General features: G+C 40.5%; 1 long non-coding RNA gene across 2 annotated transcripts; it reads right to left on the bottom strand.

Moving 5' to 3' along the window:
- Positions 1 to 1,018: 1,018 nt before the first annotated feature.
- Positions 1,019 to 6,841, bottom strand: LOC307231213. 2 transcript variants are annotated; one of them, XR_013844192.1, is made up of 5 exons: positions 6,705 to 6,841; positions 5,350 to 5,419; positions 5,183 to 5,239; positions 2,628 to 2,689; positions 1,019 to 1,343 (listed from the first exon to the last, which is right to left on the bottom strand). It is a non-coding gene; the product is annotated as an uncharacterized lncRNA (long non-coding RNA). The 2 variants fall into 2 exon arrangements; XR_013844193.1 differs by having other exon boundaries at positions 1,019 to 1,276.
- Between the last annotated feature and the right edge of the window lie 486 nt (positions 6,842 to 7,327).

The following is a 7,327-nucleotide window of genomic DNA, read 5'->3' as shown; positions in this document are numbered from 1 at the left end:
CTCGTCATGGCCGCCACGGAAAACAACGACGGAGACGAGGCGGACGCTCCGGCGGACAAAATGCGCGGAAGGGGAAATCCGAAAATAAGCGTCGGGATTAGGCACCAAAAGCGACCACCGCCGCGGAAAAGAGGAAAAAAAAAACCCAAAACAAAACCCCCCCCCCCAAAAAAAAAAACTATCGTTCAGCTTTGGAGCGATCGCGAATCGGAAGCCGGACGCGAGAGGGAAAGCCCACGGCAGCCTTCCCTGGGCTGCTCCGCCATCTAGAGCTCCTTCCCGGCTCTGAGAGCAGCGCCTTTGATTGACGTGATTTCCATTTACCCACGCACTCAGGTGATGTGCAAGTCCCTCCCCGTTTCCAGTTTGTTTCAAATTTAAAAGGTTTTTGGAGCAAAATAAAAAGACGCGTCTAAACGCAGAACCCCCACCACCACCACCACCCCCGAGGTCAAGCGCCGGGGATGGATCATTATTCGCCCCCCTCCCGAGAGGTTCGGTGCTTTGGAGGAGTTGAAGTATAATTCTGCCTGTTTTTTTTTTCTCCTCTCTTCTTCCTCCCACCCCATCACTTCCTGCTTAGACAGGAAACAGAAGCTCAGGAGCCATTTTAGAAGCCTTGGGAAACCATTTTAGGTGAAAGCCAGAAGCCCTTTCTCAGTTGTTTGTGCGCAGGGCGACACGTTGTTCAGTTCGTCTCTTATTTATGATATCATTTTATGATGCTGACTGATGAAATGCCGGTGCAAAGCGGCCGTTTCTATCCTTTGTACAGTCGATTATTTCGATCACTGCATTTGTTGTTTATGAACGTAGTGAGTAAAATAATGCACTTCAATCAACAGGTAATTGAAGTGTTAATGAACTAATAAACAAATATTTACGATCTTCAGATTTTGCATATTTATCCTATAGATTCACTATATTACTGTATAGATTTGTTGAGGACTTGCGTTTTTAAATTTTAGGACTTTGTAGCTAGTGCATCGAAGAGCTAATAAAACAGTCAGCGAATAAAAAATGAGCAAATAAACTTTATTTAAAAACAACACGTGATATCAAAAATACAATTTCAGATTTTCCCCCAAAACCATTGTTATTTTCGGAGTTCACTAAAAAGTCGGTGTTTCGAAAAATTGCTCCAAGGTCCAGGTTTTTGGGAAAAAAAAAAAAAAAAATTAAGTCCAGCGAAAAAAAATAAAACTTCGCTGACAACTCGCCATCTTCACATCAAACAACGCAGTCTCCCCTTCGGCAATATCCAGTTGAACGAGGTCTTGATAGGACAAGAAAGAAGGAAAAATCGTAAGCCCACGACGTAAAGGAAAAACACTGTCCACCGGCTGAAAAAGCATGATAAACTGGATTAAACGTTGAATGAATCAGTGTAGCTAGCTTTCATTTTAGTGCGCTAGCATACCAGAAGCAAGCTATTTCCTTCAAAAGAAACCGCCATTATATAACAAATGAGCGTAAAAAAATAAAAATAGCTCTCAAAGATTGAAAGGAAAACTTATCAACATCAATGGATAAAATGTCAGTTAAATCTGATAATTACAGGTGGTGAACCAGCCTCAATATAGTCAAGTCATGTAAAAAGTAGATCAGGACAAATAGTCAAGTAATTGCTATAGCTGGTAGTAAAAGTTGCATGTAATCGGCAAAACCAAAAAGGGAACTCGGGCACCACCAAAGCTAGCTAGCTTAACGAAATTCTGTTGAAAGCCAATGATGTCAAAGTCTTTTTGAATAAAATGCATTTGGCATATGAATTCCATCAGCACCAACACTATACGATTAATTTGACTTAACTCTGGCAAGAGATTGACAGGACACAAGATCCACAATTGAAAAACAAAAGAAAAAAAAATGCGAATTTGCCACTGTCCACAAGGGGTCAACATGCGCTTTGTCAAAAACTATTGTAGCCAGAGGCAGGCTATTTGCATAAAACTGATTATAATAAACCACAACATTACTACAAATGTGCAGCAAATGTGAAATGATGATCCAAATAATACTAACACTATAGATCGAGGGTGTAAACAAATAACATAACATATTCAGGTGTCCTTATTATGAGTATAATATTAAAATTGACAGGCAAAATGGCCGGATTAATCCACATGCCAAGACATGGGACACCCATTTCAATAAAAAGGCTCAAATTACTTTTTAGGAAACTATGTAAATGGAGCTTAACATTAAACATAGCTCAGGGTTATTTATTTGTAAACAGTGTTTGACGTAACCAAAACACAATATTTGGTAAAAAATAAAAAGACAGGCAAAAAACAGGTAGTACAGTTGCTTGTGAGAAAATGGCTTCATAGCCCAAGTTCCACATGACTTAACATGCTAATGTATCACACTTCTCTATTGGTCCCCAGATTCATTTCTTACTTTCCAGAGACCGTTGTTAATGTCGAGCGCAAGTGCCGTGCATAGCATTGAATAGCTCTAATTCAAATACCAATGGGCTGTTCTGGACTATGCATACCTTAAACCTCATGGGTGAAAGCGCTTACCAAATGCATTTCATTCCACGTTAACACTTATATATCAACCGTCCAAAAGAACCACATATGGGTAGAATAATCCACTCAAAAATAATATGAAATACTTACAGAGCCGTCTTCTTTCCTTCGTGCCTGGAGACTGACGAGCCATTGAATGTCACCCACCACCCCTGAAAAGACAAAACAAATAACTGACGTTAAGTCACACCTGGACTGTAGATCAGTAATAGCCATGTTAGTACACAAGACATAAACATGGCTCCTCCCTCCAATCAAACACTAGAATTTTTTTATTATTTTTTTTTAATTCCCATTGCTTTGGTTAATTGCTCAAATCCGTAGATGCCTTGCTGTGCAACGTTAAATGCAGCGGAGCAGCATAACTAGAAAAACTGTTAAAACCCCCAACGATGCATTGTGCAAAATGTAGTCCCCACCCAGAACTAACATCAAAGTTCAGATAAAACACTCCCTCCACCACTGCACACCTCCTCCTTCCTCTTTATCAAATACCACTGTTCCTACAACAAGTAGTTATGGGTAGGGTCAGAATATCTGTAGCAGTGCCTCTTGCGTACGTTGGAATGTGGTCTTGGTCGTGAGTGAGCTTTTGATCAGAATGTCTACAAGCGGAATTCATTATTATTAATTTTATTATTCCCTCGTTCCCAGTCTAATGAAATGTATCCCCGTTCCAGCTCATTTCTCAATGGCCCAGACATTTAATTAATATTGATTACTAGACTTAAATTGAGTTACTTCTCGGCCAAAGTGAACAAGTAAATGTGCATTTTCAATCATGTTGTATAAGTTGCAAGAAAGGCCTGTCGATCTCCAACTATGGACTTTTTTTGTTTGTTTGTTTGTTTTAATTGTTGCTCTCAATACTTGTGAACAAAACTCAGATATCTAACCAAAAATATATTTCGAAAGGTATCATATTTTTGGGGTTACCACTACATTTAAAAAAGTAAATGTGAATTTTTTCATATGCAATTTGTTCTCAGGTAGCTCTTGAAAAGGAGATCTTAAAGACATCACCTGTCATTAGCCATCTATACCTACCGTACGTTTTCATTATGTAGTTGTACATTAAGTACTTTCTGTCAGCAATTGAAATTTGGAGATTAGGGATGCAAATATAAAGGAATTTCCTTTATGGAAAGTTGTTCATTTTGACAAACAATCGTTGAGTTGGTAAAAAACCTAATGACGTCACCAGGGGGTGGCGGCGTGGCGGGCGGGGACCTACGGACGGTGCGAGCTCGCGCGCCTCCGACTCGCCTTTGCGCAAGTTGAGGGTTAGTTGTCGCGCAACAATGCACACGTTTCTTCCTCGGCATCAAGAAGCTCCCGTTTTCTACGCGCAGCCATGTCCGCCGCTCTTCCGGAAGCCACGCTCTACTTCTACTACTTCCTGTTCCGCCGGGTATCTTTTCTCTCGACTGCCCCCTGACGTCGCGGTGAGGGAATGCAACGGAGGATGTGCCAGCGTTTTAAACGCCCCCCGCTCCCTGCACGGGCGGAAAACTCCCGTTGATAAAATTACAAGACTGCAGATTGTTCAGTCCGTTGTTTAATTTTAAATCCTATCGATTCAGTTCTTTTAAGAAATTAATTTATAGTCAACTAATTGTTAACATCCCTAATTTGGATTTACCCAGCCCTACACCTAATGTTAAGCCCGCCAATTATGGTGCAAATTTAACTAGCAGATGTTGAATTTCATCAGAATGCCAAGTGATCTACAGGCAAATTTTATCAGACATCCCATTTTATTTAATGACTATGTTTATGTTGTCGCATTATAGGATAAAAAATCGTCGCCAACAGCAGTGAATGACCATCCTACTTTCCAGTGGTAGGTGTCGCCAATTTGCATACACATGGGCGCATTCATTAAGTTCAAAAGCACCACTTAATTGTATTAGCAGGGAAATGCCTATTCACTGTACGCTGATTGAATAAGAGCTTTTAAGTATTTTCAGAAAACGGGTTTAAACCACCACCTTGTTTTTAATTGTTATTTCCGGTACTCTTAATTTGTTTTACGAGTTTGGGCTGCATGGCTCTAGCGCACAGCGGAGGGATTGACTTGTTTTCTGTCACAATAAAAGCCCACGAGGGATTCCGTAACACCTCGGGAGGGTGCATTTTGCCCACCAATACACACAAGTAAATATTAAAAGAAAAGCGCGAGGGAGTCGTGCTGCCACTTACGTTCAGAATATAAAGAAGGTAAACGTTAAACAGGCACACAAATTTTTGGTTTAATTAATTCCTTTCCCAAAAATATTTCAAATTGAAAGACGAGTAAGATCAGTGATCGGCGAAGTCAAACACACCACGGGGAAAATAAACTCATAAACAAACCGATCGGTAACGGCCCAAAACACCCTGATTGGTGCGTTCCTAGAGTTATTGTACCCAACTCCCGTTACCAGAGTTAGGGAAGGTAAACGATTATACTGCTATTGTTGGTATAACCTTTGTTAATATAGTTGGTATGGTACAACTTAAGTAATTATTATAGCTATTGCTTATAGCACTGATAAAACACAAATTTGAATGTTGTCGTATAAGGGTGTTTACACATAATCACTGGTAAAAATGGTCCATGAAAAGTTGATCTGTTTTTAATTCTTTAAAAATAATATACTTACAAGTCACTAAGCGTGCAACATTCACGTCCTCCAAGGCAGGGCAACTCCGCGTCACACCTTTAAGATAAGACAACGTTGAGTGAGGACAGTGAGAACAGCACCTCCTACTGGCAGGATATGTTTGGCGGTAAGAAGGTTCAGTAAGTCAGAGCCTTCGCGGAACGTACCATTTTTCTAGATCTGACGATGCTTTTTCGTCCTCTTCGGTCCCCATTTCAGAAACCAGCAAGAAAATCCCTACAACAAGGACATGAGTGTTGTTAAATGTGAAACCAGAATTCGCATTTCAATACGGAATCAGAGAATTCAAATTTGCTCAAGAATCTCACATAATTGTGATTGTATATGAGAATGTTTCGAAAACTGTTGCGTTTGGTAATTGTATTTGCCATTCTATGTTGAATGACGTTTAAATCAATTTGCATATGTTTACGACTTAAAATATAGCAGAATTTGTTATCCCAATTGGGACATAAAAACCCGCAACAGATCCGGACTATATAGAATGGTAAATGTGCTGTAATATCTCTCTTGTGTGATTGTGATTTGTTCACGAATAAACCCATCTTTTCTCAGATCTTTTGTCTTTTTTGGAATTACATGCATTTTGTTTTTTCTTTCGAGGTCACTTTGAATGTAGTCATGAGTTTTCTGGCTTTAAATGTTTCTTCATAATGTGTGAAACCAAAGGCAACATTAAAAAGAAAAAAACAGCAAAAATGTCTGATGTTTTCTCCTTTCAGCACCTTAAAGGGTTAAAAGCCAACACCCTATTTTGGATTTCGACAATACTTTGCTTTTTTTGCCATATAACTATAATATTTGATAGAAAGTATAGTTGGTATTTCAATATTTTTGACGTGGATTAAAAAAAAAAAAGAATAGTAGATTTTCTAAAATGATTTTTTTAATTATGGTTTAATAGTTATTAGCATTTAAATGATTACATGTCTTTATGTAGCTACTTAAACTTGCTATAGACTATTTGCAAACTGGGACCCAACCATGAAATGACTTAAATCTTTTTTTTTTGATTAAATACAAATTCGGATCAAATGTCCAAAACATCAAATATATCTAAAAGCAAATAAAAATCACTAAATGGGCCCTTGTGCTGAGAGCAATGCATTGGGAAGCCTAAAACGAGATGATTTTCTGTATTATTGTGTTTTTTACTGTATTAAACGTCGACGGGGGCATTTGCCCTTTCAAGGACAAAGCAATTTTAACTGCGTAGCTTGAGAAATAACCATAGAGTTTAACGGCAAATGTACTTCTGTTGACATCAGCGAGAACAACTCCAAAAACAAAACACAAAACACGTTATTTTCATAAACCCAGCTATGAACATTCGGTCGTGTGGCTGCCCACTTCTCGTTTTGCTCGCTGAAGAGCACACCATGGCCATTTTTCTACCACTGCGTCGAGCTGTCGTCCTGTCGTCCATATTGTTCTTCTCGACTCGCTATCACCAAAGTACGTCAAAGTAAGAAAAAGTTGTGGTAAATGTAAATATCCTTACCCGCTATCCCATTCCATCTGACCGAGACGTGGCGGGTTCGGTCGGTTTGGGCTGTTTTGGCAGGTTGCGGAGCCTCATCGTGTCGCAGCCTCTACTCCGCTCTCCCGGCGCCCGGCGCCCGGCTCTCCGGTCCAGCAGCGAGTGTCTCTCCCCTTCCCCGCTCCGCGGTGTGATCCTCCGAGGCCCCGCCCACTCCGGAGCGACGTAGCGACGCAGCGACGCAGCGACGCAACGCCACTTCCTGCCGCTCCGACTCGGAGACAAGGCGCTGCGATGGACGCCATGTTGCAGGGGAACGTTTCCACCCCGTGAGAAGAATCACACGTGTCCGTCCAAGTTCGACAGACGGACAGGGCGGGATATGAAAAGAAGACTTTATTCGTCCCCGTCATTCAAGTGTGTAAAAAAACAAACAAACTGTCGCCAAGAAAGAGGGTCATAAAAAACACAGTGGAATAAAAACAAAACGCACATGTACACGTCTATCGAGGTCGGTCGACAGGGAGTAGCGTTTAACGTTCACATGTGACTAACTAGTGAGCCCAACATGGACGGGCAGGTGGCAGTTAGGATGAAGTAAATTAGACATTACAGACAGACAAATAGATAGACACACACACATA

The sequence above is a fragment of the Zeus faber genome (assembly GCF_960531495.2).
Source record: "Zeus faber genome assembly, chromosome: 6".
NCBI lineage: Eukaryota > Metazoa > Chordata > Actinopteri > Zeiformes > Zeidae > Zeus > Zeus faber.
Note: the sequence above shows the minus strand (reverse complement) of the source record. Positions and strands in the feature narration are given on the sequence as shown.